Consider the following 12,936-nt stretch of genomic DNA (forward strand, 5'->3'; position numbering starts at 1 on the left):
AGCAATGAAAAGCCCGGAGATTTTTATAGAGGGGTAGTTAGAATAAGTATTTGCAATAGATTATATTAAGTGTAAGCATATAGTATAGACCCGAATATTCCCAAAAATCTGTCTTTGCTTTCAATCTGTGGTTTGTATTCGATTATTCCATGGGTGTGACTTTTTACTTCGCTTCGCTCGAGAAAAAAACGTCATATATGTGAAATAATCTGCTTCCATACCCGTGTTAAAAGTACTAAAGTGTGCGCAAAACTGTTATTTTGCGCATACGATTAAATAAAATATATTTTTCAAATCAGATCTTAATCTTTAATTAGAAAATTAGTTTAAAATTCTTAATTTTTTTTACTTAAAATACTGTTATCCAATTTTATGAGTTGTATTATTTGTCATATCTCAGCATGTCACGAAATAACAAGATAAATATAACTAAAGAATCTAAAAAACGTGGTCGGCTATCGAAAAAAGCGATAAAGAGCATTAATAAAGGCCGAAAAAAGATGAAGATAGGAAATGCTTCTATGAAAACAATACGTATGCGTACAAAAGAGTTGAAAGATCAGTTAAATGTTTTTCAAATGGCTGTGAAAGCGAAAGAAGTTGACTGCAATTATTTAGAAAATAAAAAAAACGATAAAGAAAATTTATATACATTCAAATTAATTAGCTTTGGCATTCTTTCTAGAATATGATTATCTGTTAAGAGCTATAAAGCCTTGGTTAGCGACGCAATTGCTAGAAATTGTCCTATTTATCCATGTTATGAATATGTACATGATGCAATGGTTGAATGTCACCCTAAAAATTATAAAATGAGCGAAAGCGAAGTCTTAGTATCTCTGCGGGAAATTTTAAAAAAATCCGCTGAAAAATTATGCGAAAGTGTTGCTGCTAATTGGACAGAAGAGAAATATTTACATAAATTGGAATTAATTGTGACTTTAGATTTTGACAGCTCATCAGCACAATCCGCATCAAAAATACGCTGATTCTAAAAATCAATGCTCTGATCAATTGCAATCGCTGTTTGTTAGTAGTTTTATAATAATTAAACCAAGTATAAATTTAGATGATTGTTCATGGGTGAACCCTTCCTCACAGAGCGTTACATTTTGTCGACCCTTACGTATAGGCTTAAAGAAAGAAGATGAAGCAGCAACGATGTCTGAGCACAATCGCCTTAATAAAGAAATATAAGAGCTTATTCCATATGGTTTTAAGATGCAGAATGGAAAATTTTTCAAAATTAAGTACGATGGAATATTAGATGGAAAATGTTTGAACACGATTGTAAAAAATAGTGCAACTAGTAGATGCCCTGAATGCCTATGAACTAAAATTTTTCTAATTTGAAGGATGAATTTACGCCAAACGAATCTTCTCTTCGGTATGGGTTAGGATTGTTACACTGCGAAATAAAAACGTTTGAGTATTTGCTACATCTTTCGTACTTACCGAAAGGAAATCAAGTCATGGGATGTACGAAAACAATTCAAAGGTTAGTTTGCAATATTAAAATTGGAAGTTTAATCAAATTTTTTTGAGTAAAAAAATAGCATTTTATGCAACATAAGATTTTTCGATACAAGTGCATAAAAGTCCCAGTGAAACGAGAATATTTTTTCATATTTTTATCTTATTCCTATCGGAAGTTCTACGATTTTGTCCATCAGCAATCGAATCGTACACCGTGTGGCGCTGCGCCCGCTACGAATTTTTTTTTGCATTGTTCAACAAATAGGACCATTGTTAATTAACTAAAAATTTTAGAGTTCATGTTAACATTCAATAATTATTATAAAAAATAGATGCTAAAACTATTTCGCTTCGGGAGATAGTTTGACAACTATATTTAACGAGTCCTTATTGCAACATCTTAAATAGTTAAGTATAACTCTTTAGTTATTAATTTTCTTAGCAAGCAAAAAATTAAAAATTACTAAAAAGTGGTTAGAATATTTTTTTAAAGGGAAAATAGGGTTGGCACTGTTTTTATGTTACAAAGTGGCAGTAAAAAACATTAACAATTTTTTTTTAGTACATTTGTTTAAATAATAGATAGATAAATATTTGACCACTGTTTACATACATTTGTACAAATGTGGTATGTCAATTTTCAGTTTAAGTTTGAACTGTAAAACAGTTGATATTATTATAAAAAAAGTACCTACAATGTTATAAATCTATATACAACGTTAAAACAATTTTAACAAAAATCACACAGAATAAAAATTATACAATATGTCTACATACATTCGCACAAATTATACTCTGAACTGTAGAACCATTTCTGCTGTCATAACATATAAGTTAAAAAAACATATAAATCGTATACAGAACTATTAATAAAAGTCAACTTAATATTTAAATTACAATAAAATGAGGGAATACATAAGAGAATGGCAGTATAAAAAGTGCACCTCAGGAGAAAATCATACAAGAAAATTATTTATTAGAAGTTAAGTAATATTGGTATCTTCAAAATTTTCCTTTACAGAGTAAAAAGCTTTATTTGTAATATAACTTTTTTTTTTATTTTTAAATGTTATAAATTGTAACGATCTAGTTATTGGGCTTAGTTTATTATACTTACATATTTAAATTTAGGAATTTTTTTTTGGATTTTATTAATTTAAATTTAGGTCTCAAAAAATTTGCTTTCCTTGTATTGTAACTATGAAGGTCACCTTGTACACTAAAATCTGTCCTATTACTATGTATGTCTAAAAGACCGATAAAAAATAAAGGCAAGGGCATTATACTAAATTTAAAAAAAAAAGGACGACATTGATCGTGGTGATTAGCCATGGCTAAAATACGAATTATTTTCTTTTGTTGACGAAAAACTTTTCCGGACGCACTGGGATTACCCCACAAAACGACAGCATATGAAATGCGTGAATGAAATAAACTAAAATAGATACCACGTAAGATATCACTATTTACGAGCATACTTAGGTAACTGTCTAAATAAAAATATTATACTAGACAACTTTACACAGAGGTTATTTACATGATCTTTCCAAGATAATATTTATATACAAATGCAATAAATTACATATCTTTCAAATAATAATTGTTTCTTAAAAAAGTTGTTTATAATCGTTTTTCTTATTTGATCAAGTAATATATTAAGAATTCTTTTCTTTCTCTAAATTTATTTTTTAGTTTGGTATTCTCCGGACATCAAAGCAGCCTTGCGATTTGTTTACCGAAAACAGCTATAATTTTTAAACTATTAAATTACAGTTATGGATGAAAATTCAGAATAATTTTGTAAAATATTAATTGATCTTTCAAATGAGCTTTTATACGTAATGTCGGTAATATTTGGAGTGGAATATCTATCACTGACCGTTTTTTCATTAATCTTGCGATAATCTACCACAATTCGCCATTTTTTATTGCCAGAAGCATCAAGGTTTTTGGGTACAATCCATATGGGACTGGACCAGGATGAATCTGAAGGTATAATAGTATTATTCTGTAACATTTGATCAATTTGTTTTTGTACATCTTGTTTGTGTATATCAGGGTACCTATATGTTTTCCCATGAACAGGAATTTCCAGTTTTTATTTAATGTTTAACTTGGTTAGAAAATATCAGGGGATCATCGGCGAAATAGAAGATGTCGTGGTAGTCTTTACAAAAGGGAATTAAATGTCGTTTTTCTCCCTTGGATAAATGATATGTTCTTATTAAGTCCGGTATTTGCTCTTTTTTATATTTGTATTTTGTCTTAAAACGTCGCCAAAATTTACTTATACAGGAATAGTTGTCTTTAACCTTCCAGAAGTCACATGCGGACTCTCGCTTCGCAGCCAAATGTTTTTGGTAACAAATAGTATTGCCACGCCCCCTAAGGAGATGTGCTCTTCAGTCTTCCGTCTTCAGTACCTTTCGTTAGTCATACTGTTAGTGCATGTTCAAGTGGGCAGTTCGATTTGTACACTTGTTGAGGAAAGGTTTGTTCCAAGTTCACATTTTATATCGTAACGTGATGGTAACAGCATCGTGAGTGCTTTTGGTGCGCAAGTCATAATTGTGTAGTTCGTATCGGTGTGACTGACTTGGAACGTTTTATGATCGTTCAGTTACTATTAAATTACCTGCGTCACTTGTGAGAAGAAGAAGCTATATTTAAGTTAATTTTACTTTTTTTTTTTTAAATATTACGGTCCAAGATTGCTGAAGAGTTTAATAAAAATGAATATAGCCGTATCTAGTAACGATTGTCTCAATCGATGGAGGGTGATTCTGAGGAATTATACAAAATTTACTGACAATAATAAGAAAACCGGTAAGTATTATTATAATTTTGTTTGTTAACACTAATATAAACCGCGTAATTGAATGATGGCTGTAAATAATTCGAGTTTCAAGAAGAGATGGATAACATTTTCCTTCATAAAAAAATGTAAATCCTGCAATTTTATTGAACACAGTAGATGTTCATCAATCAATACTGGTCCGAAAGGCATTGTTAAAACATTAAAAATTCCTATAACCATATGGCAGTATCTTTTTCCTGAAATTCTGATAAAACTACTGACATCACAGAAATGCAGGCACTAATAGGGCTATTATCCTTGGCTGGGGTTACAAATTTGATTGAAGGGACTCTATACCCGAAATACTTAACATTTTTTTTTACAACACTGTTAAGCAGTACGAATTCACGACGAGAAAGTAATCAGCAAAAGCGATTGGCGAAGTCGTTCGCAGAAGACGCAATCTATGCAGTTTCAAATGGGCGCATAAAAACTGCAAAACACATGACACTTGCAATGGTTCTAAAAAGTATGACAAGTAGCAGAAATGTGGTTAATATTATCAATAGATTCGGTCATTCATAAAAATTCTATAAATTCCTTGATAATTCCAGATTTTTCCATTTTCTCAGATTCGTATACATCCTGTAGTTTATGTTACAACTGTTATGGAAACATTCATCGATCATAAAGATTAAAAAAAAAACAACAGAAATAAGATTTTATAAAGCTATATGAAAGAATCTTCTGTATTCAACAAAATTTTTATTTTCATTGCAAATGTTATTTTGTCCCTCAAAAAAAAATAGAATTTTTATATTAGATACTTTAACAGCTTATTTGCATATACATACAGTGAAAATTGGTTATAACGACGAGTTTTTCAAAGTTGAAAATTGAAAAACGTTGAAATTTGTCACGAATAAAGATACGTGGAGGAGACGGAGATGAGGTAATTAACAATGTCTCGAAAAGGGTGCTTTGTATTGTGACGGGGCTTCATTCTTAATAAGGATTAAATCGAATTTATAAAATTTTTATAGAGTACAATATATCGCAGCGATAAAATTGAAAGCGTCTGCTCAACAACAATAAAATAAAACTACATTCCTATAATGTTTTGTTCTGTAATAGAGAAATGATTAATCTGTTTGTTTGCCCATAATGTGGCAAAATTATACCTGCCACCCCTTCGTCCGGTAATTTACATAATCCGATTTAATTACTTAAGGAATGTGTCTAATCTTTTGGAAAAAGGTTCTAGATATATATTTAATCGGTCTTCACAGGCTTTTTCTAGGAATCGTGCCTCAATGATAAGTTTAGAATCATTGCCATTTCTGTATTTAGGGACCATGTTAAATAATTTTTAAGAATTTTTTAATTAAAAGTACAAAAATAATTAGAATTCGAAATTTTACAAGATAAATATAATTAACTAGCTTTTAGATAGAAAATCTTTCGTAAAAAATATTTTTTTAATAAAAAGTATCCTATGTAACTTCTAATACTTCCAAGAATATGTGTACAAAGTTTCATGATGATCGGTTAAGTAGTTTTCGCGTGAAAGTGTAACAAACTTACATTCACATTTATAATATTAGTAGGGATTGTTGTTTAAATAGATAAATAATAATATCCAATCACCTAGAAACTTATTTTAACTCACATACACAAAAATAAATTTATTAGACAAAATAATACCGAAAGTAATAAAAATGTTATAAAAATAAGAAAAAGTATCGTTGGTTAAATTGACATATCTCGGTTGATTTTAATTGTACAAACTTCTACCAGGTACCATTTTAAAGGTCTTGAAAGTAGCTTTCATGTGAATACGGCATTACATATACCTAAATTAACTCAGAAAAAAGTTATAAGACGAAAATCGTTAAAAAGGGGCAAAAATTGGCCAAAAATTCAAAAAGTACCCAACTTTGATCCAATATATCTCGGTTTCTATTAGTCCTCAGGTACTTTTATAAACGCTTATTTTAAAGGAAAAAACATTAACTTTTTTTTCTGTGAAGCAATGCCTATACTTAACTCCTCTCAGAAAAAAGTTGTGGGCCAAAAACAAAAATAAACCGCATTTTTTCGGTTTTTAACTTGTTTTTGGGCACATTTTTGTTAAAAATAAATTTGACTTCAGAAGGTCTCATTTCCATGGGAAATTCAATTTGCTACAACTTTTCTGTTGACAATTATAGTGAAAAATTGCATAGTTTTCGAGTAATACTCAAAAAACTGAAAATATCACCTTTTTACTTCGTTCTCAAAAACGCACCCCTTTAAAAGGTAACACTCCGCGGTTTTATTATTTTTTAAGGTCAATTGAACATTCAAACAATAAAATTTCTGTTACGTTGTAGTTCCTATCTAAAATACAGAGTCATTAGCATATAGCCATTCATTTCGTATTTCGTACCGGTACCGTGCTTCTTATCGCTACTCCTATCCCTTACTTACACCCCCTTCGCTCCACTTCTAAACAAAACTCGCCTCTGACAGCGCATCGTATATTCAGTATTCACAGGGATAAGAGGTAATTCGCATCTCGTGCCAGCGCAATTTCGTAATTTGAATAATAAATAAAATCTTTTGATTCTTTTAAGTTAAATCGTTGCTGTTTTTTATTTTCTTGGATTGTGAGATTGTGAGTTCTGAGGTTATATTTAAATGATTTTTAAATTGTAGTCTATAATTAAAATATATTAAATATTAGAGGTAAGAATTAAGTAACACATTATGAATAAAACCAGAAGTTTTATTTGGAACCACTTTGAGAAAATTTAGCCTATAAACGTAAAATGTAACTTTTTTTCAACTAAAAGTGGTTCAACGCAAAAAGTGGACCTACAACATTTATGAATGAAGTAATAATATGTATATACAGGGTGGAATGTAAGTATTCGTACGCAGTTTATGACGTCAACGTAATGCAATCTGATCAAACTTTCCTTAGTTCGACTGACATTTAAATTTTAAATCTAACCATCAAAGTGAGCCCAACCCAAATAAACAGAGAAATTTCTGATCATCCTACTGTTGCAATAGAAGAATTTACCCCTACTACTACTACTAAACTACTATACGACGTGTCTCCTTTACCAAAGCTTCTTGTACCATTTAATAAAAGATAAAACGTGGTGCCATCGAACTAACTTCAACTGATAATATAAAGAAATGTGAGGCAGCAAATAGAAATAAAAATAAGAGTGTGCTGCAATGAGAATCAAAAATAAAAAGTAAGCAAAACAATGAAAAAACAAAGTCAAGATGCGGAACTAAAGCAATTGGTAGCAGAAAAACATGGAATGAAAGTGATGATAAGCCATTGGTACAGAATTCAAGTTCGTGACGGATTTTCGGTGCTGCATTGCGGAGGTAAACTGTTTCAACAGTACTTTGTCGACAAATGGATTAAAGTAGAGGCGAATATGTTGTGGCGACTAAAACAGCATCAAATTCAACTTCGGCGAAGGGAACAAGCGCTGCGACGTTACAATCGAATTATTGCTAGAGGGGACACTCCAGTACAATACGTTGACCATGTCTGCGTGCAAGCTTTTACGGCAGCGACCGCCTGGACGCTATGGCGGTGGTAGCCCGGCACGGTAAACCAGATCTTTTCATTACATTCACCTGTAATCCCAGATGTGCAGAAATCTCGTCAAACTTAGAGCATAATCAGAAGTGGGCCGGACCTAGTTGGTCGGTCTTCCACGTTAAGTTATTAGAATTCATGGATGATATAATTCATAAACAGCTGTACGTAATTGTTCTGGATTAAGTATCATTATGTCACAGAATTCCCAAAAAAGGGGCCCTCCCCATGCACACATCATTGTTACTTTCATTGACGATGACAAACTTGAGGATTCGGAGTCCGCAGACAGTGTTATATCCGCGGTGATACCAGACAGAATCGAACAACTTCCGTTGTATCAATGTGTCGGGAATATCAGATACACAGTCCCTGCACTAAAGCAATTGGTAGCAGAGAAACATGGAATGAAAGTGATGATAAGCCATTGATAAAAATGTCTAAAAACGAGACATGTTTTTAAGTGGAATGTTTCAAAAAATATTGAAATACAAAGAAGTGGATGAAGTGTCCAAATTGCTCTAAATGGTTCCATGAAACATGCTTGATGTACGGAAACAGGTGCATTGTGTGTGCAAGAGAAGAATTACATAAAAAAACAAATTACGGTTTAATTATATCCAGCTGCATCTTTCCGTCAAACCTGCGATAACTCAGCCCACAGAGAGGGAGAACTGCCGCATTTCCTTAATTTTTTTTTCTTATTTTGGTATGGCTACAGTTTCATGTTCATTTATAATATGTTTATAATATATGTTAATAAAAATGAAAAATAATGAAATCAGACAATTTTGAAGAAAAGCATGGCATTTCCTCCGTCTATACCATATGGTTTTTTTATCAACTATGAAATAATTGTTTAACTGTATCTCGGAAAGGTCGCGTTTTCGAGATATAAGGAGCTAAATTTGAATTTCTCTCATGTTTCTTTTTAATATCTTTGGAATAAGCCATATTTTGAGGACTCTTCCTGCTAATCATAACTGTTAGTTGATGCGAGAATGTTAGAGATGGGATGAGACTGACTACAACTATTTTAAGGTACCTCCAAGCTAAAATTTGTATTATGTTTGTGCCTCAAAGCGGTCGACTGGGTACCAAATTCGACTGTATCGCAGTTTTCTCACTATTTTTTCTCCCTTGATATTATTTGAATTTCCTAGCCGTTGCTTGCAATTCATTCAAGAGACATTTAAAGAAAACATTAAAAAAGTTCAAATTTGGCGCCTCATATCTCGAAAACGCAACCATTTCGTGATAAAGTAACCAAGATAAAAAATGAAACATCCATACAATAATTTTTGTTCTTTACAGACGATTCGACTAGTGGAAGCAACACCCGCCACGACGATGAAGCTGCGAAGTGCCTCTCCTAAAAATAATTACTCCAGTAATAAGGAACAGAAGTTAGGACTGATTCTAATAAAGAAACCGATTCTACTTCAGTTAGCTCTCAACGGTTTAAAAAGAACATTTCTGGTGCATTGTCGGAAGAAATAAACTTAATGACAAACAATCACCAACACATCACATCCTGATAGCAATGATGCTGTTCCGATACGACAACGCGAACTAGCTTTACGAAGTAATTTGAAAAACAAGTGACGACAGGCGCAACCGAAAAATGTTGTGAAGCGTATCCCGTCACCTATCGGTGTCTAACCAACACCTCTGCAACGAGGTTGGTATACAAACATCCGTCGATGAATTTTCGCAGCGCGAGACGACGCTTTCGACTCCCGCTCACGACAACGAAAATGTCGTACCTGTAGCCGTAGCCGTGCAGCCGCCCAGGCGGAGACACGCAATCCCAAAAAACGTTATCTGGCGCTTACCTCGTATTGCTACAGCGGCAGCTTTGGAAGCACAATGCGCTACGGTACACCATTGTGGTGACTTCGACGAACGCTGTATTTATTGCGGTGCAAAGTTTTTCCAAGGCGAGTAACCGCTTGGGATGTTGTAGAATGGATCGTAAGCAGCGCTTCCTCTGGGCGAGTGTCCCCCTTCGCTTAGAAACCGTTACCCGGGAAACGATCATATATCCGTCGAGTTCAGAAATCAAATCCGATTAATTAACAGTCTGTTTGCCATGGCGCCATTGAAAACTTCTCGACCTAATATCGAAAACGAAGGTCAAGGTCCGTGGTGTTTTTTCGTGTACGGACAAATCTGTCATTTTACGGGAGGTGTACCAGATGCTTAAAACCTCAATAGTCCCAGATTTCAACATATAGTCTTTGGACCCGGACGACGCGCTCGAACATCGACGGGCTTTCTTTCGGGGACATGTACATTCCGATACTTTGGAAACAATCGAAACTACTTTACGAAGCGTAAATAGGTATGTTAAGGTGTATAACATTATAGGAGAAGTATAAAGAGAGAGAGAATAATTTTAATATCAATTTTTTGTGCCAAGATCACAATTTACCCAAAACTTCTAGCGACACGGCGCGCGGCGGCTTTTTTGACGGAATAGAGTTTCGTGTTGATTACGACTTTATTCGCGATCGGATTAGAGACACAATGATCATCACGAATTGAAGAATTTCAACTCATTGACGGATCCCAGGGTGTACCCCTACTTTTTCCTAGAGGCGATGACGGATACAGCGAGAATTTGGCTTACCATAACCATCTCACAAATACGGTTACTCTGAGGGAATTCTATAGGTACAGAATTCCAGTCCGTGACGGATTTTCGGTGCTGCATTGCGGGGGTAAATTGTTTCAACAGTACCAATATGTTGTGGTGACTAAAACAGCATCAAATTAAACCTCGGCGAATGGAACAAGCGCTGCGACGTTAAAATCGAATTAGTGCTAGGGGGAACACTCCAACACAATAAGTTGACCATATCTGCGTGCTACCAGCAAGCTTTTACGGCAGCGACCGCCATAGGCAAAGGCTGGACGCTATGGCGGTGGTAGCCCGGCACGGTAAACCAGATCTTTTCATGGCATTCACCTGTAACCCCAGATGGGTAGAAATCTCGTCAAACTTAGAGCATAATCAGAAGTGGACCGGACCTAGTTGGTCGGTCTTCTACGTTAAGTGTTGTTCTGGATTATCATTACGTCACAGAATTCCAAAAAAGGGGTCTTCCCCATGCACACATCATTGTTACTTTCATTGACGACGACAAACTTGAGGATTCGGGGTCCTTACACAGTGTTATATCGACGGTGATACCAGACAGAATCGAACAACTTCCGTTGTATCAATGTGTCGGGAATATCAGATACACAGTCCCTGCGGTCCTATGAATCAAACGCCATATATGCGGAATAGCAGATGCAGCAAATTCTACCCCATAGGTTATGCCGAGGCTGCACGATGAGGCGGTAACAACCGCCCCATTTATAAAAGACCGCGGGATGGAAAAACAATTTTAACCCCCAATACCCGCCTGGAGATTACAAACTAATATGTAGTGCTGACCGAACCGCCGAGAATTGTTTGGAAGGTTCTTAGATTTAACGCGGCGCGACTAGATTTTTTAAGAATATAAATTAATTTGGTTGTTTTGTCTAGAGAGAGTATTGGTAAAGCGTTCGAAGAGTTTGGAAGTATTAGTAACGCGATTGTAGAGTGAAGTATTGTGCAGTATAGTTATAGTAGTAATTAATTGGTGTATTTAGTTAATAAATAGTTAATTATCAACAAGTGTGTTAATTAATCGAACCCAGGGATTTGTCACCACATAAATTTCGTGACAATAGCTTCGCACTTGCCAAGTACGCTTATCATATAAACTTCGAGGCGGTGGGATCGCTTTTGTCAATAAAGGATCTGTTCAAATATGTATCCAAAGGGTCCGAATCTATCACGTTCTTACAGGATACCGACGACTCGCTCAACTCAAATTGATGAGATTAAAAAATACCTTGAAAGCCGTTGCGTCAGTTCCATGGAAACCACCTGGCGACTGATGGAATTTAGGATGAGTGACAGATTTCAGGCAGTCTTAGTTTTATCTGTTCATTTACCGGGAGAGAATATCTTCCTTTATGATGAGCTAAATGATGATACTGAACACGTCGAACACCGTTTACGTGTACCTTCGAAACTGGAAGCATGGTTCGCGTTGAAACAATGCTCTTCGGAAGCTCGACAGTACAAATATGTTGAGATACCTGAATATCATACCTGCGATGGGAAAGTAGGTCGTTGGATGATTAGGAAACATATTGCTAAAATGATCGGTACTATCGCGGTAGGTCGCTCTGCCGATCAATCAAAGAAATACTTTTTAAGTAGTTTTCTTGCTCATGTACGACGAGCAACGTCTTTTGAAAACTTGCGAACTGGAGACGGGCAAGTATTTGATACTTTCAAAGAAGTTGCGGGCGACGTAATTATTTAAACGATTTAAATAAGTACGAACTTTGTCTCGGCGAAACTATTGTAAGGCGTCGTACTAAGATATTACGCGAGCTATTTGCTTTCATATGTTGCGTGGCCGTCGACGAAAATAAGATAGACATAATTCTAATCGCGGAGTTTTACTTATTCAACAATCTTTTAAATTACACAAAAATAACTTGAAAATGGTTTGTTTACCAAATAACATTGAAAACACATTTTTTGGAAATTAGAAATTAAGTGCACTTATCCAATTTCCAATATCTTAGAGGAAGATTTTGTACTTGACACTAGTGATCAGTGGCGATCAGTGGATGAAGAATTGAAATTGAAAACCAAAAGTGACAGTAAAAATGTCAATAAGGGAATATAGCCCAGTCATTATACACATGAAAGAGCCTGTTTCGGGAAAAAAATACTATTAGAAGTTTCTCTGCGGAATATTGTTCGGAAACCTGTTATAAATAAAATATTAAAAAATCAACTCGAGGCTAGTTGGGAAACTTTGTTTTAACAGTGGTCAAAGTTATGGAAAAGTGGTTTTTTGACTCACGTAAAAAAGCTATTATTCATAGCGAAAAAAAGTTTATACAAAAAAGGTAGGTATTGAATAAGCCTATAAAATGAAAAAAGTCCGATTAAATTCCGATAATTTGTTTATGCACAAGAGCTCAAAAATGGTCGAAA

At 34.4% G+C, this 12,936-nt stretch overlaps 1 pseudogene; it reads left to right on the forward strand.

Annotated features, from left to right (window-relative positions):
• Positions 1 to 9,380, forward strand: part of LOC108907307 — a 28,032-nt pseudogene extending 18,652 nt beyond the window's left edge.
• The last annotated feature ends 3,556 nt before the right edge of the window (positions 9,381 to 12,936 follow it).

The sequence above is a fragment of the Anoplophora glabripennis genome, unplaced genomic scaffold, assembly GCF_000390285.2.
Source record: "Anoplophora glabripennis isolate ALB-LARVAE unplaced genomic scaffold, Agla_2.0 scaffold377, whole genome shotgun sequence".
NCBI classification, from domain to species: Eukaryota; Metazoa; Arthropoda; class Insecta; order Coleoptera; family Cerambycidae; genus Anoplophora; species Anoplophora glabripennis.